Source organism: Dendropsophus ebraccatus, chromosome 2 (genome assembly GCF_027789765.1).
Source record: "Dendropsophus ebraccatus isolate aDenEbr1 chromosome 2, aDenEbr1.pat, whole genome shotgun sequence".
NCBI classification, from domain to species: Eukaryota; Metazoa; Chordata; class Amphibia; order Anura; family Hylidae; genus Dendropsophus; species Dendropsophus ebraccatus.
Genome location: NC_091455.1, coordinates 64755307 through 64777840, shown reverse-complemented (window position 1 = coordinate 64777840; position 22534 = coordinate 64755307). Strand labels below are relative to the sequence as shown.

General features: G+C 42.8%; 1 long non-coding RNA gene across 1 annotated transcript in view; it reads left to right on the top strand.

Moving 5' to 3' along the window:
* LOC138784487 (uncharacterized) overlaps positions 1-22534 on the top strand; it is a 93334-nt gene that overhangs the window by 8791 nt on the left and 62009 nt on the right. Inside the window, exon 2 of the long non-coding RNA XR_011361858.1 lies at positions 16512-16575. This is a non-coding gene — a long non-coding RNA (uncharacterized lncRNA). The remainder of the gene's footprint in view (positions 1-16511; positions 16576-22534) is intronic.

The following is a 22534-nucleotide window of genomic DNA, read 5'->3' as shown; positions in this document are numbered from 1 at the left end:
ATTACCCAAGGGTAATTGTTACCTGCTTACTTATTTTCCGCAGTGTTGGCTGGTTTTTACCACTGTTCCATTAGGACACGGCTATTATCAGTTACTGCACTGTAGTTGCATGATAGCCTAAGCCGCCTAGGGAATTTTGAGTCTTAAATCTACTTTAAAGGGGTTGTTCGCCCAATTTATTTTTCTTTTAAATCAATTGGAGCCAGAAAGTGCCAGAGATTTGTAATTTACTTCTATTTAACCTCTTAAGGACATAGGACGTACCGGTACGTCCTATGTCCTCACTTGCACTTCAAAGCGGGGCCGCCGCGATCCCGGGTGCCGCGTGTAGCCCGGGACCGCCGCTATTAGCGGGCACGGTCTGATCGCCGTGCCCGCTAATTAGCTAATCGGAGGCAGCTGTCAAAGTTGACAGCTGCCTCCGATTACCGGAGGCAACGTTTCCCTGGTGTCTAGTGGGGGAGATCGCTCCTCCGGGACCTTGTCCCGGAGGAGCGATCTCCGTTACTGATGCCGGCCGGGGACGCGTCCAAGATGGCGCCGTCCTCGGCTCGGCACTCGTTTACTTCCGGCTGCAGCAGCCGAAAGCAAACGAGTGCCGATCTCATGGATCTCTGCAGCATATCTATGCTGCAGAGATCTCAATGAGAGATCACAGTGTATATACTAGAAGTCCCCCAGGGGGGCTTCTAGTATATGTGTAAAAAAAAAAAAAAAAAAAGTGTTGTTAATAGTAAAAAGCCCCCTCCCCTAATAAAAGTCTGAATCACCCCCCTTTTCCCAGGTTTTAAATAAAAGTAAACAAATAAATAAATAAATAAACATGTTTGCTATCGCCGCGTGCGTAATCGCCCGAACTATTAATTAATCACATTCCTGATCTCGTACGGTAAACGGCGTCAGCGCAAAAAAATCCCAAAGTGCAAAATTGCGCATTTTTGGTCGCATCAAATCCAGAAAAAATGTAATAAAAAGCGATCAAAAAGACGTATATGGGCAATCAAGGTACCGATAGAAAGATCAAATCATGGCGCAAAAAAATGACACCTCGCACAGCCCCATAGACCAAAGGATAAAAGCGCTATAAGCCTGGGAATGGAGCGATTTTAAGGAACGTATATTGGTTAACAACGGTTTGAATTTTTACAGGCCATCAGATACAATATAAGTTATACATGTTATATATCGTTTTAATCGTAACGACTTGAGGAACATGCATAACAAGTCAGTTTTACCCCAGGGTGAATGGCGTAAAAACACATTTCCCCCAAATAAAAGAAATGCGTTTTTTTTTTCAATTTCACCACACTTCGAATTTTTTTCTGGTTTCGCAGTGTACTTTATGCAAAAATTCAGCCTGTAATTGCAAAGTACAATTAGTGACGCAAAAAATAAGGGGTCATGGGGGTTTCTAGGTGGAAAAATGCAAGTGCTATGACCTTTTAAACACAAGGAGGAAAAACCGAAAACGTAAAAACGAAAATGGGCCATGTCCTTAAAGGGTTAAAAAAAATCACAAATGTCGAGTACTTATCAGCTACTGTATGTCCTGCAGGAAGTGGTGTATTCTTTCTAGTCTGACACAGTGCTCTCTGCTGCCTGTCTGTGTCAGGAACTGTTCAGAGCAGTAGCAAATCCCCATAGAAAACCTCTCCTGTTCTCCACATGGGAAATAATACACCACTTCCTGTAGGACATACAGCAGCTGATAAGTACTGGAAAACTCGAGCTTTTCTGGCACCAGTTGATTTGAAAGAATTTTTGGGGGGGTAAACAACCCTCATTATTTGCTCAGGCTACACCAAATCAGATTATTTTCCATATAGCAAGGATAAAATTATGTTGTTAGGATCTTACCTGGTTACATTCCAACCCCGGCTGCATCTTCCCCATGGCACCAATGGAGGTAGAGCAGTGTCCTGGTGCCAACCCATTCTGCTGATGCCGCAGGCAAGTGACATATGAACAGACGGGTGAGTACCTTCTTGGCCGGCCCCAGTGATGCTGAAGCTGGTCAACCAGGAACACACCAGTGATTGTTAGTTCATACTGCATCATTAGAATGTCTAGGTTTTCTCCTATTGTGACTCCTTAGTACACCGAACCCTGGCTTGTATTCCTGGCCTTGGCTTTTGTCTCTTGCTTCTTGTACTGCGCTTGTGTCTGTGTTTGTCCTCCACTTGATTATTACTAATCAACTCCATTCACTTCAATGTAAGTGAGCTGCTAAACCACACCCAAACTAAGAACAGGAAGGGTGCTGTTTTAGGGAGAAAGCAGCCATGTTTTTGTAAATGGGGTCAAAACTACAGTCATTTTAAAAATATCTGTAATGGTTAGAATAACTCAAACTATAAGGTTTTGAATAAAAATATCTGACCAAAACTCTACTATTCAAGGATACGTCAGAAAGATACCATACTGTGACCGGTATTGGGAATCAGGTAGGGATGTTAGATGTGTAAAGCGGCCGTATGCCAAATAGGGGGCCTCTTCAGGTGTATCTGCATAGTTAGGGAGTTTACATACAGCTGACCATATTGGTTGTATGACCCTTTATATGGGTAACCCCAGTACCCTTTATATGGGAATTACCAATATGGAATGTGACTGAGGGCGGACCACAGAAATTATAAAGGTACACAACCTAGTAAATGTCTTTCAGAGTTAATAGGGTCTTCCGCCATTGTTCACGGTCCCACGTACTTAAGCTGGCTAGCCAAGTAATATAAATATAGATCAGGTAGTGCCATCCCAGCCATGTCCTTGGGACATTGAAAATTAGCTAACTGTAGGTTATAATTGTCCAAGGTAAATACAAAAAACTAAACACACATGGATCTGACCAGTCGGCCAGAAAAGCATCACATTTGTGTGATGTTTCCATTTACCTACGTTTTAATACACTGAAAATAAATGAGAAGTTTTATTGGAATCACTGACCTCTCCTGTTGATTCTATGATCTCCAAGGTTTGAGATGTCCACTGGCCCTGCACGTGCTAGGTGAGCTGGGAACTACGTCTCTTGCTTTTCTACACTTTTACTTCTTTCTGCTGGATCCTGGGCTATGGCTCAGAAAAACCAAAACTACAGTGCCAGTTCCTCAATATTCTCTGTGCCCCAGCTGAGCCGACTCTTGTGCCAGCTGCACCAGCTATGTATGAGTCACTGGAGAGACACACACACGTACACATGTATATACACACATACAGGTATATACCTACACATACAAGCATGCATGCATATTTGCACACACACACACACACACACACACACACACACACACGTGTATATATACACACAGACACACACAGTGGTATACACACAAATACACACATACTGGTATACTGCATTTTCATTACATATACATTAATGCACATACAAACAAAGGGACACAGAATCACATGCATATGAACACTTATAGTTCTATACCCATACATGATACACACATGCATGCAGACAGACAAATTATTAATGTGATACAAGGAGAGGACAGCAGCGGCTCCTCCCCCTCATCCTCATTGATCAGGCAGCAGTACAGGCCTCTCATAGGAACCCCAGGCTTATACTGGGTGCTGCTGGGACGGGTGGGGGAAGAACACAGGATCTTCTATGTGTGTGTAGTCCTTAGTGAGTGTACCTGAGCGCAAGTTTCCCCATACTCACTGCACTATTACTACTGTGTAAGCAAGGCTTAATAACTCTTACTTATACAGTACAATAGTCCAGAGTATGGTGTGTACAGGGAAGCCTGCAGTCAGGAGGTGCTTAGACTACTGCAGCCAGGGCACATTCATTCATACCTCCCAACTTTTGCAAAGAGCAAAGAGGGACATGTGTGCCGCGGTCCCCATAGCCACGCCCCCATAGCGACCCTCCATAGCCACACCCCCATAGTGACCCTCCATAGCCACGCCCCCATAGCAACCCTCCATAGCAACCCTCCATAGCCACTCCCCTACAGTCACCACATGCTGCTGACTGAATAGTGCCTTATATAGTATCCAATCCCCCCAAAAATGCCCTATATAGTATCCAATCCCCCATTATAGTGCCCCACATAGTATCCAATGCCCCCATATATGCCCCACATAGTATCCAATGCACCCATATATGCCCCACATAGTATCCAATCCCCCACATAGTGCCCCACATAGTGTCCAATCCCCCACATAGTGCCCCACATAGTGTCCAATCCCCCACATAGTGTCCAATCCCCCACATAGAATCCAATCCCCCATATAGTGCCCCACATAGTATCCAATGTCCCCATATAGTGCCCCACATAGTAGCCAATGCCCCCATATAGAGCCCCACATAGTAGCCAATGCCCCCATATAGTACCCCACGTAGTAGCCAATCCCCCCATATAGTTCCCCACATAGTAGCCAATCCCCCCATATAGTGCCCACATAGTAGCCAATCCCCACATAGTGCCCCACATTGTAGCCAATCCCCACATAGTGCCCCACATAGTAGCTAATGCCCCCATATAGTGCCCCACATATTATCCAATCCCCCATATAGTGCCCCACATAGTAGCCAATGCCCCCATATAGTGCCCCACATAGTAGCCAATCCCCCATATATGCCCACATAGTAGCCAATCCCCCCATATAGTGCCCCACATAGTAGCCAATCCCCATATAGTGCCCCACATAGTAGCCAATCCCCATATAGTGCCCCACATAGTAGCCAATCCCTCCATATAGTGCCCTACATAGTAGCCAATCCGCCATAGAGTGCCCCACATAGTAGCCAAACCCCCATAGAGTGCCCACATAGTAGCCAATGCCCCCAAATATGCCCCACATAGTAGCCAATGCCCCCATATATGCCCCACATAGTAGCCAATCCCCCATATATGCCCCACATAGTAGCCAATCCCGCATATATGCCCCACATAGTAGCCAATGCCCCCATATATGCCCCACATAGTAGCCAATCCCCCATATATGCCCCATAGTAGCCAATCCCCCATATAGTGCCCCACATAGTAGCCAATCCCCCATATAGTGCCCCACATAGTAGCCAATGCCCCCATATATGCCCCACATAGTAGCCAATAACCCATATAGTGCCCCACATATTATCCAATCCCCCCATATAGTAGCCAATGCCCCCAGATAGCGCCCCACAGAGTAGCCAATACCCCCCATTAGTGTGGCCCCAGCGGAAAAAACAAAAAAACAGTAACTCACCTGTCCTCCGGTCCCAGCAGCTCCTCTCCCGGCAGAGCGCGCACTCCCGTCATCCTCCGGGGCGGGCAGCGGAGTACAGAGACACTGACTGTGCCGGAAGTGACCTGCAGCCTCTATATGAATTACTTCCGGTACTGTCAGTGACTCTGTACTCCGCTGCCCGCCCCGGAGGATGACGGGAGTGCGCGCTCTGCCGGGAGAGGAGCTGCTGGGACCGGAGGACAGGTGAGTTACTGGTTTATTGTTTTTTTCGCTGGGGCCACATATATTGCGGGACACGGGGGGCCGTTCCGGGACCGCGGGACAGCACCCCGAAAACGGGACTGTCCCGCGAAATCCGGGACGGTTGGGAGGTATGTTCATTTACTAACACAAGTGCAAGTGCAGGGGAGCTAGTGGTGCTTGCCTTGCACAGTAGGTGAAATGTGTTTTATTACCACCCGTGTTTCCTTGGGCGGGCTTGGCTGGGCCGGGGGCAGGGTGGCATCTGCCCCCCGGTCTTCCTCAGTAAATTACAGGGCCGCACTGACACTGCTCACTGCCCCAGTGCTCTCCTCTCCTCACATAAATAAGCTGCAGGGCCGGCCTGTGATATGGGTGGCTGAAGCCCCCCCCCCCCCGTTAAGCCCCGCCCCTGTGGGCTGGTCCCATGTTCCTCCTGGCCCTTCCTGCCCCCAGCAGGCCTTGGGATGGTTATATGTGGGGCCTCACAGCAGCTGCACAGCCTCGCAGCCTGTGCTGCCATAGCAGGAGATCAGCAGTGTGGAAAGCAGGAGGCTGGCTGCTAACCTCCAGCTACACAGTGGCCTCCAGCTACAGGGCTTCCTGACCATCCCCCCTCCTGTCCTGGGCTCCGCTGCTGGAAATGTCAGGTACCTGGGGCTGTAGATAGCAGGGAGATCGGGACAGAGAAGAGGGGGGGGGGGGGGGGGGGGGTCTGCAGAGCTGGGCTGAGAGAAGCACACACACACACACACACCTGTTCTTCCAACCCCCTGTAGCTGCTGCCCTGTTCCCCCTATAGCTGCCCCCTCTCCCCCAGGCTGCTTTGCCCCTGTCCACCTGTAGCTGATCTGTACCTCCTAAGCTGCAATGTGTACCCCCCCCCCCCCCAGACTGCTGTGTTCTCCCCTTCAGGCTGCTGTGCCCCCACACACTTGAGCCTGCTGTACCCGTGGAGTGGGCGGATACAGCGGGAGGAACGCCTGGAAAACTGGGATACAGCCTATGGCTATGGCTGTATTTCAGTTTTTCAGGCGGTCCTCCCGCTGGATCCGCCCACTCCACGGAGCGGGTAGACAGTGGGAATCATTACCGAGGGCTCGGGTTTGTAAGAACTCGAACCGAACTCGGTTCGTACCATCCCTGATTAGGATCCCTAATTGTACTAGAAGACGTCCATTTATACTGCACAAAAGTAAGTGTGACTGTGTATGTATGACTGAACTATGTATACGTGTCTGTAACATGTATGTGTATTTGCATGTATGGCCAGGTTTACACTCTGTAAAACAACGGCCGTTATTTTGTGAAACAACGGCTGTTATTTTGTGAAATAACGGCCATTTTCTTTTGCACAACTACGGACGTTATGAAACACGGCTGTTTTTACACAGAGTGAACCTGGCCTATGTGAGTAATATCCACACGTGTATGTATGTGTGTGTGTGTGTGTATATATATATATATATATATATATATATATATATATATATATACAGTATATACAGTGTGTATATATATATATATATATATATATATATATATATATATATATATATATATATAATGTATAGTCTTTATACATATTAGGCCTGGTTTCCATTTGTGTGTTTTTTTTTTCTGCTCCTGATCATTGAAGGAGAAGAATGGAAAAAAAAAAACCTGCAGATGCTGCAAAACTGCTCCAGATAGAACGATACACACTCATACAGAACAATATGCATCCATACAGAACGATGCACACCCATACAGAACCATACAGTGCAACGTACACCCATACAGAGCCATACAGTACAATATACACCCATACAGAACCATACAGTGCAACGTACACCCATACAGAACCATACAGTGCAACATACACCCATACAGAGCCATACAGTGCAATATACACCCATACAGAACGATACAGTGCAATATACACCCATACAGAACAATACAGTACAATATACACCCACACAGAACAGTATACACCCATACAGAACCATACAGTGCAATATACACCCATACAGAACCCTACAGTGCAATATACACCCATACAGAACCATACAGTGCAATGTACACCCATAGAGAACCAAGCTGTGCAATATACACCCATAGAGAACCATACAGTGCAATATACACCCATTCAGAACCATACAGTACAGTATACACCCATACAGAACCATACAGTGCAATATACACCCATACAGAACCATACAGTACAATATATACCCATACAGAGCAATATACACCCATACAGAACAATACAGTGCAATATAGACCCATTCAGAACCATACAGTACAATATACACCCATACAGAGCCATACAGCGCAATATACACCATACAGAACCATACAGTGCAATATACACCCATACAGTACAGTATGCACTCATACAGAACCATACAGTACAATACACACCATACAGAACCATACAGTGCAATATACACCCATACAGAACCATACAGTGCAATATACACCATACAGAACCATACAGTGCAATATACACCCATACAGAACCATACAGTGCAATATACACCATACAGAACCATACAGTACAGTATACACCATACAGAACCATACAGTACAGTATACACCATACAGAACCATACAGTACAGTATACACCCATACAGAACCATACAGTGCAATATACACCATACAGAACCATACAGTGCAATATACACCCATACAGTACAGTATGCACTCATACAGAACCATACAGTACAATACACACCCATACAGAACCATACAGTACAATATACACCCATACAGAACCATACAATGCAATATACACCATACAGAACCATACAGTGCAATATACACCATACAGAACCATACAGTGCAATATACACCCATACAGAACCATACAGTACAGTATACACCATACAGAACCATACAGTACAGTATATACCCATACAGAACCATACAGTACAGTATACACCCATACAGAACCATACAGTGCAATATACACTCATACAGAACTATACAGTGCAATATATACCCATACAGAACCATACAGTACAATACACACTCATACAGAACTATATGGGCCTCATTGATATTAGGCACATCTTTTTTCTGGAATGGTATAATTTGAACAAATAACAATAGGTACTGTATACTGTGCTATTTTGTTAGGTATTTTGGTCATGAACTGCCAAAGCCTCACTCCCCACTCTGTCCATTTTAGCAAGATGTCCCCAAAGACATTCATTATGTGACTGTCATGTGACACAGAGCTGAGGGAACATACATAGCATGAACTTCTCCCAGTTTGTTCTGATTGGTTGCTGTCTGAACATTTACACTCTGACCAATAAAAAATGTTTATATGTTTTTATGACATATGAAACATTTTTTTTCTGGTGATATTGCCCATTTAAAGGAGAACTCCAGTAATAATATAATTTTAGACTTCCAGCAAAAGTGCTAAAAACTATAGTGAAAATACAGAAACCCCAGTTTCCCCACATATTGTATTGTAGTCAGTATGATGGATGTTACCCAGATTTCCCACTATCTTATATTTAGTATGATGTGGTCACCCAGCTTTCCCAGCATCTTGTAGTCAGTATGATATAGGTCACCCAGCTTTTTACCAATCTTATACTCAGTATGATGGTGGTCATCCAGCTTTTCCACTATCTTATACTCAGTATGATGTAGGTCACCCAGCTTTCTACCAATCCTATACTCGTTATGATGTGGCCACCCAGCTTTCCCAGCATGTTATACTCAGTGTGATGTGGTCACCCAGCTTTCCCAGCATGTTATACTCAGTGGTTGGTAGCCTCAGGGAGCTGTTTATTAAATCTATACTGTGCAGCTGAAAACCATATCAGCACAATTGTGCAAATTGGTTCCCTTTAAGGAGCACTCCAGCCCTTATTACCCTCCCCACATCAGTGCAGGGACAGTAGATGGCACTCTGGACCTGTACTTCTGCCAGCGGCGATGTTCCAACAGTTCAGATAATGTCTCCAGCCCTTCCGGTCATTTGTGACCAGGGAACTCCTACTGCTCGATGTGAAGCAGCCAGAAGTCACTTTGTCAATGTAAGTCTATGGGACTATGGTTCTGTGACAGCGCTGAGCCGTCCCATAGACTTATACAGGAAAGAGATCTCCGACCCCTTCACAGCGAGCAGTAGGAATTCCCTGTTTACAAATGACTGGAAGGGCCGAATGTGTTATCCGAAGTGTCAGAACATTGCCGCTGGAGGAAGTATTGGAGTGGCTGCCATCTACCTACCCTGCACTGATGTGGGGAGCGTAATAATAAGTGAGGGCCAGAGTGGTCCTTGAAGGATGGGCCGTTGGGCGGCTTCTCATGGGCCACTGCTGTGTGCTTGCCCCCCAGGCTAAAATTTGCCAGCCAGCCCGCCCCTGCGTGTTTCCCATCCATGTCTGAACACTGTCACAGGTAAAACCAGCATCACTGCTATGGTCAATACAGGATGCTGTCACTGAGAACTTAGGGAGGATGACTAATGCAGCAGGGCATGCTGGGAACTTCCGGTGAGGCTGCCCTGCGTCGACTTTTTCTTAAAAGTATGTTGCGTGCACAAGTATATGATGTGCTGTTTTAATGAAGTCAGCACATATTTTGAATTCATTATATTTAGTGATTATTTAATTGTTGTATATACAATTACATTGAAGAATACAATGATCAATTTCTGGTTCTCTTTAAACTTGCTTCATATCACATTGGTGTATTTTTAAATGTAGTTGTATACTTTGAGGGATCTGGCAAAGAGACCCATGAAAAAGGGCACATGGTTTATATACATTTAAAAGATCAAACTTTTTATTTGTTGACATTGTGCTGTAGTATTATATAAAATATCCTGTCAGTCATAGACTTTTATAAATCAATGAATGTCTTAAAGTTCAAAGCACCATAATGGGCAGATGACTTGTATTTCCTTTTTTTCCTATTGAACTAAAAATATTAGTTTATGGTTGTGCCTGTCACTCACCGGAATAAAGTGCTTAGGGATAGTTTCCATACATTGAAAAAATTCCAGGAAATACTTGACTATGTAACATATACGGTACTTAAAATCTAGAGGTAACCTAATAAATTATAGTCTTTCCCCCATACAGATATAAAGCTGAGGGAATCGATAAGACTGTCATTGTTAGTAGTATTATTACATTTTTGTGAGCTATATTTAATGTTTTATATATTGTCTTTGACCACAATTTCATATATTGAAGATTCTGATATAGTGCTTCTTAGGTCTCCAAAAAAAAAAAAAAAATTGCATATCATTTTTACTCATATAAAATTGTATACATTTCTGGGTAGAAGATATGGTAATATGTGCAATGAAATTAAAGAGATTTAGAAGTTATTAATAGCTGTCTTAGATGGAATGATTGAAGGTCGAAGGTCTCTCTGTGACACTGAGTTTTCAGTACATCAGAGCCTGAATTCAATATAGAAGAGTATGAAATAGAGTTTTAATTATAGAAAATGAAATACGCTAGAATAAGTATGTGCTAGACAAACCTTGACTTCTGAAGGTGAACACTTATTGAAAAACAGTTTAAGTAGATTGGTGTTTTGTTAGACTGCATAACAACTGCCTGTGGCCACCTGTCTCCTTCTTTTACAAATGCGCCCCACATTGGATTCCCAGAAGCAATCACATATTACCACCACTGGAAACAATTGTTCGACAATTAACGATTAACGATCTCAAACAACCGCTATGGCGAACAACCTGAAATCGTTCACCCAATTACACGGAACGATGATCGTTACTTATGAACGTTTTTGTGGTTGTCCTGTTGTCGCTACTGCATTCGTCGCTACTGCATACGACCAAATGACATCTTATTACACTGAATGATGCGCGAACGATTCGCAAACGATCAACAATAAAAATAGGTCCAAATTCTATCAAATGACCAACAATTTCTTTTTGGTCGTTTGATCGGTCTGCTATTACATGAAATGATTACGAACGATCTAACAATTTTTTTGAACGATAATCATCCTGTGGGATACTGTAAGGAATTATACATCCCTCCAAAAAGATTTGCTCATGGTGAGTCCACAGTTTTTCTGAAAACAGGCCAAACCAACTTACCAGGGGTTCTAAGGGGATTGTCCTGGAGACGATTTCCGTCAGGAGACAGGAATGAGGCGACGTGTGGGCACTGCTAGATCTAATGCCAGAAATCTGCCCTGGGGCTATTACATTTGTGACACTCGTCAGTAGGAAGCTTACTCATCCTGAATAATCTTACTGGTGTAAGGTAACTATATATAGAGTTGCGTCATTTTGTGGTTGGCAGAAGGGTATACTAAAGAGCGCGAGCTAAGACCTTCATGCCAATCTTCCTCAGTCAATCATGGGATATGATCGTTTCAGTAGGCCTTCGCCGGGTGGGGAGAACTAGTAGCCATAAGGGAGATAAGGTGCGTGTATAATGCAGATTCCCCCCCCCCCAGGTCCCCGAAATTGCCAGCCTAGGGGTAGGGAACTGGCTGGCCAAGGCATGTCGAATTTGAAGGTAGTAGAAAAAAGACCCTTTAGGCCAGTGCTTCTCAATTCCAGTCCTCAGGCCTCACCAACAGGTCATGTTTTGAGGATTTCCTTAGTATTTCACAGGTGATATAATTATAGTCAGTGCATCAGGTATTATCACAGGTGATCTTTGTATGGGATATCCTCAAAACATGACCTGTTGGTGAGGCCTGAGGACTGGAATTGAGAAGCACTGCTCTAGGCAGATGAAACTCCTCCTGCAATTGATTGAAGGTTTTAAATACATACAGATCCCTCAATACTGTGATACCATGAGTTTTCAAGAAATTTGTATCAAGCCCCTGGCACAACTGTGTCAATGTTGAGTTGTCTCAAATAGGTATATCATCCATTATGCCCAGAACTGGTGCAAATTCTTATCCATACCCCACACCTGGTGAGCTAGTTTATGTATTGGTGTTGCTATGCTTCATTACCTGGGGCAAAGAATAGGTTTGCTGTCCCAACTCTGTTTTCAAATACTGAGGTATTTTGGCACCCAGCACCCAGATCACATGCCCCACTCTTCTATTGTATGATATTCCACAGCCTGATTAATTTAACCACTACATGACCCAAGGTCATTGATGCGCGGATGTCCAGGTCACAATGAAGCAGCGCTCTCCTCCTCTCCTTCTGGGAGACAAAATGTTTTTATTTTTCCACCTACAAGGCTGGTTGTGGTGTCATTTTTTGCAGCATGGTCTTTAGTTTTTACTGGTATCATAATGATGTAGAACAAAAATTTGGATCGCTTTTTATTATTTTTTTTCTAATATACAATTTTTTTTAAAAAAAGCAATCCTGGTGTTTTTTTTCCCCTTTTTTTGTTTATGTCGTTCACTGTGTAGGAACAACATTGTTATATTTTAATAGATTGGACAATTCTGCGCTCTACAATATACAGTGGGGAAAAAAAGTATTTAGTTATTCACCAATAGTGCAAGTTCTCCCACTTAAAAAGATGAGAGGCGTCTGTAATTTACATCATAGGTAGACCTCAACTATGAGAGACAAAATGAGAAAAAAATACGCCGAAAATCACATTGTCTGATTTTGTAAGAATTTATTTGCAAATTATGGAAAATAAGTATTTGGTCACCTACAAACAATCAAGATTTCTGGCTCTCACAGACCTGTAACTTCTTCTTTAAGAGTCTCCTCTTTCCTTCACTCATTACCTGTAGTAATGGCACCTGTTTAAACTTGTTATCAGTATAAAAAGACACCTGTGCACACCCTCAAACAGTCAGACTCCAAACTCCACTATGGTGAAGACCAAAGAGCTGTCAAAGGACACCAGAAACAAAATTGTAGCCCTGCACCAAGCTGGGAAGACTGAATCTGCAATAGGCAACCAGCTTGGAGAAAAGAAATCAAATGTGGGAGCAATAATTAGAAAATGGATGACATACAAGACCACTGATAATCTCCCTCCATCTGGGGCTCCACGCAAAATCTCACCCGGTGGGGTCAAAATGATCACAAGAACGGTGAGCAAAAATCCCAGAACCACGTGGGAGGACCTAGTGAATGAACTGCAGAGAGCTAGGACCAATGTAACAAAGCCTACCATCAGTAACACACTATGCCGCCAGGGACTCAGATCCTGCAGTGTCAGACGTGTCCCACTGCTTAAGCCAGTACATGTCCGGGCCCGTCTGAAGTTTGCTAGAGAGCATTTGGATGATCCAGAAGAGTATTGGGAGAATGTCCTATGGTCTGGTGAAACCAAAGTGGAACCGTTTGGTAGAAACACAACTTGTCGTGTTTGGAGGAAAAAGAATGAGTTGCATCCATCAAACACCATACCTACTGTAAAACATCATGCTTTGGGGTTGTTTCTCTGCAAAGGGGCCAGGGCGACTGATTCGGGTACATGAAAGAATGAATGGGGCCATGTATCGTGAGATTTTGAGTGCAAACCTTCTTCCATCAGCAAGGGCATTGAAGATGAAACGTAGCTGGGTCTTTCAACATGACAATGATCCAAAGCACACCACCAGGGCAACGAAGGAGTGGCTTCGTAAGAAGCATTTCAAGGTCCTGGAGTGGCCTAGCTAGTCTCCAGATCTCAACCCTATAGAAAACCTTTGGAGGGAGTTGAAAGTCCGTGTTGCCAAGCGACAGCCCCAAAACATCACTGCTCTAGAGGAGATCTGCATGGAGGAATGGGCCAACATACCAACAACAGTGTGTGCCAACCTTGTGAAAACTTACAGAAAACATTTGACCTCTGTCATTGCCAACAAAGGATATATAACAATGTATTGAGATAAAATTTTGTTACTGACCAAATACTTATTTTCCACCATAATTTGCAAATAAATTCTTATAAAATCAGACAATGTGATTTTCTGGATTAGTTTTCTCATTTTGTCTCCCATAGTTGAGGTCTACATATGGTGTCAATTACAGGCCTCTCTCATCTTTTTAAGTGGTGGAACTTGCACTATTGGTGACTGACTAAATACTTTTTTTCCCCACTGTATAATGGGGACATTTACAAAGCTTGCGGTGAGCGCCCCTTAGTTAATTCAGACGGTGAAAAGAGAGAGTGGCCTAATTTAAGGCTTCCTAAACCCCCCTAATAGATTTACTTATTTATTTTTTTTACATTTTTATTTTTTGTAAACTTAATTTTTTTTTACACGGCCATTATTCTATGCGTTGTATGAACTCGCGGCTACTGTTTCCACAGACTTCAGTGTAAGTCATTGAAAATTAAAAAAATACCAATACCAAAAATACCAAAGTCCAATGTGACTTTGTTATTGTGGTCCCTAATGCAAGTTGTTTGCGACTGTAACGACTCAACCAAAAAAGCCTTTAAAGGAGAAGCCCAGCGTAAATTTTTATTTAAGTATTGTATTGCCCCTTAAAAGTTATACAAATTACCAATATTATGGGAAATACCACTTATTATGGTAAATGCTGTAAAGTACTTTTTTTCCTGCACTTACTACTGCATCAAGGCTTCACTTCCTTGATAAAATGGTGATGTCACGACTCAACTCCCAGAGCTGTGCGGGCTGTGGCTGCTGGAGAGGATGATGGCAGAGGGATGCTCAGTGTCCCTCCAGTGCCCTGTGTCCCTCAGTGTCCCCCTGCCATCATTTATATAAAAATGTTATTAAAAAAATTGCCGGACTTCTCCTTTAAAGAGGATGTACCACCCGGTACATCCTCTTTAACCTGAACCCGCCTATCGAACGGCGCTGGCACGGGAAAGCCGGTGCCGCGGTCCGCAAAACACATCTGATTTTACCAACTTTGCTTCATTACATAATCTCCTTAAGAGATGCATTAGCTGCAAGAATGAAAAAATACAAAGAATAAAAGAAGAATATAAAAACATAAAGGGTGAGGACCACAAGTCATTTCTTTGAATGTCCTATTTCAATTCTTTAAAACATTTATCATTACATGCCAATAAAAAAAATTATTTATATTGACATTCAAATTTACAGTACAATGTGAAAAATAATCCATGTAAATGTACATTGATTTGTATTGTTCATTTGGGTCCAATTAAAGGAAGAATTAAAACTGATTCAAGGTAAGAGCCTATAATGAAAGCCTAAATGTATCATTTACTGTATTGTTACATTTCAAGTCTGCAAAAACAATGTCAAAACTCAAGCCACTTTATATAGTCGGTAAGAGTCATACATTACTTTAAATTATGTTATGCTACAATACAAACTAGGAAATCAACTGCCTGTAATTATCAGTCATTGTGAAGCATGAATAATTATAATTGAAATAAAATATCTGCACAATATCTGAATGTATAACTGTTTGCAGTTAATTATGATGTTATATGAATTTCCATATCTAAATATTATATGAAGGTAATGCTGTTTGTAAATGTTATTTTCCATTTATTGTTGATAAGGAACTTTAATTAAAATGCAGAATAATAGTAAATGAGCTGATTGATGTAAACAACAAGTCATTCATTCAAAGCTGCAGTTTAACCTTTTAATGTCCACCTTTTAACGATGGTCACTAAGGGTCCTTATTGTAGGCTGACATCTTTTTTTACGGTTAGCTTAGAATAAGGCATTGCGGGCACCTCGCGTGGGGATTGTGGGAACTTGGCCCTGCTTCGGCCCTGCTTTATCTACCAAGAATGATCAACCCTTTACATGCCATGGTCATATCATGACCACAACATGTAAAGAGTTTACAGTACTGTTTTACCTATAGGCATCTGGATTACAAGGTCTCCAAGGCAGATGGGTCTATGGCAGCTGGGGGGGCGCTGTGTACAGTAACCAGCCGTGTCTTCATTATGGCTGAGTACAGTAACTGTCAGCATATCACGGTTTCCCCCCTTTCCCCTCTCTTTCTTTAAATAAAATGTAAAAGTAAATAAAAATACACATATAGGGTTTATCCTGCATAGTAAATGCTGCAAAAAAATAAAAACTATTATGATACCTATATTTTGTTATGGGACTTTGCAAAAAAAAAAAAAAAAAACCTTAAAAAAAAAAACAAGCAAAAAGTAATGAATACTCCAAATTGGTACCAATAAAAGTACAACTTGTCTTGCAGAAAGATACCTAATGTCAGACGAACAGCGCACTGAGAAGGAGACAGGACTAGCGGTGATGCCCAGGTATATCAATGAGAGGATGTAGCTGATTGGTTGGGGGGGTATAAAGATGGGCCAGTATGGTAGTGACATCAGCTTCTGATGAAGTTTTGGGTAGCAAAACACATTGGGCGTTCCAGGGGCCCCAGCCGTTATGGTGGAGTAAGACATCATCTGGCTTAATTTTTTTTTATAGTGACCAGTTATACATCTTTCTTAATTTTTTTTAAATTTTATTAATGGTATTGCATGAATTTGTCCTCTACTATTGTCAATATGTAGATGCTAAACCCCCTCAACCAGGTTTTAATAATACACTCCATTGAAGTCAATGGGTAATTGTCTGGCAGTGCACACACACCATAGAGGCTTTAATTGATTACGACCCTCCAAATAACGAACATGCTCATTATTTAGGACCTGCTTTTGTAAAATACGGCCATCTTTTTAATCTATTCACAGATTGTTTTATTTTCACTTAAAATTTTGCCTTTATTGTAGTGTGTGTATGAACCTAGCCATAACATGAAAAACATACCTACCAACTACCAAACCATGCGGTGCCAATATAATAATGGCAGACCAGTATTTACTAAGATTCTCTCTTCTTTCTCTAGTATAGAGACAGTTAAAGTGGTTTGCAAAAAACATTGGTACATTATTAATTTAACTAGAAAATCAGTCCTTCAAAATGGTACATTATTTCAAATGTTTTGCTAGAAGGAAATTAAAAGATTTAAAAAATGCATACCATATGGCTGCTGATTTTACGCATGAAAAACACAAGAAAATTGCAGATCCGCCCCTGCGATTTTAGATGCAGAAAAATCGCATGAATTGACCTGCTGTCACGACCAGCCACACCAAACACAAAGAGACAGTGAGCCCTGAGCTCAGCCCCGCCCACTGTCCCTACCTAATTGCCGCAATCTGCCCTAAAATGGCAGCGGACAACCTGGCGGCGATCCCTAGCCTGGATACGTGAAACAATAGACAAGACAAAATGAACAAACACAATAAGAATGGTCGACAGTCCGGGTCACAACAATCTGGCAGCAAAAGTACAAAATCGGATCAAAAAGCGTAGTCAGAAAACAGGCAATGAGGTCAGGGGCAGGCGGCAAACAAGGGAGGTCAAAAATACTAAGCAGGAGTCAGGAGAAACCAGAAAACAGAACACACAAGCAGGCAGAGACAAGTCAATAACCAGCAGTGAGAGGCAGGCTGGCAGACACTATATAGGAGACCAGAGGTCCAGTGCAGGAGCTGATTGGACCAGAGCCCTAATCTCCTCAGAACACCTGGGGCAAGAGCAAGCTGACTGGCAGAGAGAACAGTCTATCAGACTAGCTAACCAGCATCAGAGTTAACTCCGGAGTGGCCAGGAGTATCTCAGGCAAAGCGGGTGTGGCTGAACAAACACAGAAGGAAATAGAGCAGTGTTCAGACAAGGTTCAGGACACTGCACAAACATACAAAAACACTGAATATCAGCGCCATCTCAGGCGCGCAGCACGAGCCAAGGGGCGCACGGAGTTCGGTACAGGCACATTCATGACAGTACCCCCCCTTTTATGAGGGGCCTCTGGACCCTCACTTGATAAATCAGGTGTAGGCGGAAAATGACCTCTCACCACACAGGTTTGAATGTCACTAGCAATATCGCTATCCGTCTCCCACTCGTCAGCGGAGGACTCTGAGTTACAGACAGAAGAGTTACAGACAGAGTTATCATCACAATTTTCATTCACATCAGGCACAAGTATGACAACCTCAGCGGGATGCACAGAACCAACTTCCACATTACACGAATTCACAGACATGGTATCCTCAGTGGGATACCCAGAGCCAACTTCCACATTACATGAATTCATAGAGATGGCATCTTCAACAGGACAATGCACACAAACTCCACCCACCTGCGCGCCCAGATGACCCTCCTGGTAGTCATCTGGACGCTGATGATCTGGCCATGCAGGACGCTTGGTACAAAAGCTGATAAAATGTCCGCTGTCACCGCAGTAAAAACAGAGTCCATTCCTTCTTCTGTGTTCTTTGCGTACCAGGGAGCTTTTAACTTGGTCCAGTTTCGAAGGTTCTTCCAGAGTGACCAGAGGACGAGTTATAGAAGGCAATGGTTTAGAGAGGACAGAGAAAGGCACATCAGTGACACAGGGGGAATCTTGGTTTGATTTATTTTTACGTTCCCTGAGCGTGCGATCAATAGAAATCGCTAGAGCAATGGCCTGTTCAAAGGAGCTAGGGGTGGGGTGACTAAGCCAAGCCTCTTTAAAGGTAAAAAATGTGTTCAGGTCCCCTGAACCCTTGTCAGGCTACTTGAGCGTGACCACTGGGGTGGCAGGAGTGGTAGCTGGTAGCTGCTGGGCCAATAGCCGGACCTGTTTGGCCAGCTCAGAAACAAGGGTAGCAAGATCTTCCACAGTAGCCATGGCACCAGAGGGGAGCGGTATATATATGAGGCCAGATATTCTGTCACGACCAGCCACACCAAACACAAAGAGACAGTGAGCCCTGAGCTCAGCCCCGCCCACTGTCCCTACCTAATTGCCGCAATCTGCCCTAAAATGGCAGCGGACAACCTGGCGGCGATCCCTAGCCTGGATACGTGAAACAATAGACAAGACAAAACGAACAAACACAATAAGAATGGTCGACAGTCCGGGTCACAACAATCTGGCAGCAAAAGTACAAAATTAGATCCAAAAGCGTAGTCAGAAAACAGGCAATGAGGTCAGGGGCAGGCGGCAAACAAGGGAGGTCAAAAATACTAAGCAGGAGTCAGGAGAAACCAGAAAACAGAACACCCAAGCAGGCAGAGACAAGTCAATAACCAGCAGTGAGAGGCAGGCTGGCAGACACTATATAGGAGACCAGAGGTCCAGTGCAAGAGCTGATTGGACCAGAGCCCTAATCTCCTCAGAACACCTGGGGCAAGAGCAAGCTGACTGGCAGAGAGAACAGTCTATCAGACTAGCTAACCAGCATCAGAGTTAACTCCGGAGTGGCCAGGAGTATCTCAGGCAAAGTAGGTGTGGCTGAACAAACACAGAAGGAAATAGAGCAGTGTTCAGACAAGGTTCAGGACACTGCACAAACATACAAAAACACTGAATATCAGCGCCATCTCAGGCGCGCAGCCCGAGCCAAGGGGCGCACGGAGTTCGGTACAGGCACATTCATGACACCTGCGTATTATGTATATATAAAAAATGCAGCGTAAATTACGCACATAATACGCAGGTCAATCCATGCGGTTTTTCTTGCGTAAAATCAGCAGCGATACGGTACGTGTGAAGCTACCCTTAATGTGCTCCAACCCATGCTCACTCCCACTACCATAGGATTTTAAATGAATCTGCCATACCACCCCAGATGATTGCCACTGCCGTTATTCCAATACATGAAGTTAAATGGGTATACTAAATACAACACTATGATATGCATGAAGTGTATCAAATGCTGCCCGCTGAGGTACACCACTGGAGGATTCTGCATCGTGGACAATGTAGCTTTGACACACTCAGACCAGGTAAGTGTGTTCATCCTCTAGGTGCAGGTGACCAAAGATATCTCTGAGAATGAAACTGTGTCCATGTGAAACGCGTTGTTTGTGTATGTATTTTTTTTTTTTTACAATAGAAACCTTTACAGGTGTGGAAGAGGCTCTGTGTTTTCTGTGACATCGGTTCCCATAGGCACGGTTTCTTTCTTTGAGATATCTTTGGTCACCTGCACTTGCCTATAGGAGGAACATTCTTACTTACTCACCTGGTCCAACTGAGCCATTGCTACAATACATAAAGTTAGCACACAACAGCTTATCATATTTGCAACTGGGGTGCACAGCAAAAAAATCTCAGAGAGCTTAGAAATCCTTTGAAGAAAGCTTTGGAGCACTCAAGAGTCTTCCAATGCTTTTTTCTCCAGTAAGTTAGTTCACATATAAATTATCTAGCGGGCAATCATAGAGCGTAGAGCATATAGTGCATGAAAAGGCAAGGGTGATAGCTATGAGAAGTGTCTGCTCTTTGACTATACACTGCATGGTTGCCCGCTTGATATTTCGTATGTTTTCCACTTCACTGAAAAAACAATGCATTGGTATGAACTAGTGAGTTTTTTTTTTTTATTAATAAAGATTGACTCAAGTTTATTTGTCCTGCAATGTGAAAATGTACTCTTTCCAATAGGTTTTCCACAGACAAAAAAGGGGTTCATGGAGCCTCAGTTGTGAGTCTCAAAACACTGGAACAGCCAGGTATCCTTTCAGGGAAGGAAAACCCTTGCAATGTCGCAATACTCGCAACTGATTTAGACTTTGAAGCAAAAGGGGCCACCCTGGTATTTCCAATACTTGTAACCGGGTGGGACATAAGGGGCTATGTAAAAGGGTGGTTTTGTGATCTCACCACTGGGAGGCACCGCTTGGAAACAGGTTTTCCTTTCCTGAAGGGATAGCTGGCTATTCCCGTGTTTTGAGACACCTAACTGAGGCTCTGTGGACTGTTTTTTTGCATATTTAAATTTTGTATTTGTATCAATGGAGACTCTTGAGTGAGTACTTCATTGGATTTTTTTCACTGATCTCCTTCGGCTCAGTGATTTCTGCGTTTTTTTTTGTCTATTTTTCATTGCCCCTTTAGTCAGAATACTGCTCCACACTGACGAGAGGCAAATACCCTGAAACAGCTGTCCATGAATTAATGCCTGGCTTTGGTAATCCCTTGCCATGTTGCAATACTTACAACTGAGTTAGACTTTGATGCAAAAGGGGTCACCCTGGTATTTCCCTATTTATGTTCCAATACTTGCAACTGAGTGGGACATAAGGGGCTATGTATCAGGGTGGTTTGGTGACCTCCCCACTAGGCAACAGATTTTCCTTCCCTGGAAGCTAGTCCCGTGTTTTGAGACTCACAACTGAGGCTCCATGGACCCCTTTTTTGCACATTTAAATTTATAGGGGACAGTGTATCAATGGAAACTCTTGAGTGAGTATTTCATTGGATTTTTTTCACTGATCTCCTTGAGCTCAGTGATTGCTGTGTTCAATAGGTTTTCCAGTATAGCTGCCTTCTTCTAGAAATAGTGCCACATCTGACCATTTGCAGCTCAACTCCCTTGAAGTGAATAGAGCGGACCTGCAATACCTCACATAAACTGTAGAAACGTGTAGCACTGTTTTTAGAAGAAAGCACTCATATTTTTCTAATCCTGAACTCCCTTATAAACTGTATTTAAATCTAAGCCATTCTTCATATCTATGGCATTCTTCATATGAAGACTGTATTAAGAATCATTTTCCAATGTTCACAGATTCCAGTCACACAAAGAAGTTTTATAAATATACCATTTCATTCTGAACTTGTAACCTATGCTTTGTTCCACAACCTTTTTTTAAAAAAGGAAGTTTAATAAAATAACAGCAGAATAAAAGATAAATATTAAGGCTCTTATTCATAGTAGAATGACAAAGGGTCTTAATTATATTTCATTTGATCCATTGTTAGCTGATAATCAGGGAATATTTTTAGAAATTGGCTTAACACAGTATTAAAGGACATTTATCGAGATGAAAATATGAGAAGTGGTAGAACCAAGGTCTTTGTTCTGAAGAAAGACGTCAAATACAGTGCCATTTCTCTGAAGTAATTAAAATTCCTTAGGTGGAATGGGTTTTAATTAAAATTTCATAGTATGACCAGAAGAGGTTTCTCTGTGACTTTAAAGATAATACACTCATAGAGCTATAAGATCATTTGCCTAAAATAGTTTAACTACTGGATACCTGTTGAACGGTCTGTGAAACAAACATTTGCATTATCCATATTAAGATATTAGCTTTGATGGATTAGGGAATTAAGAGCTATTTGTACCTTTGCAAACAATATATATATATTTTCAATCAACTTTGTAACAGGTCTTAATTATACATTTCATACAGTTTTTTTTCTATAGCTCC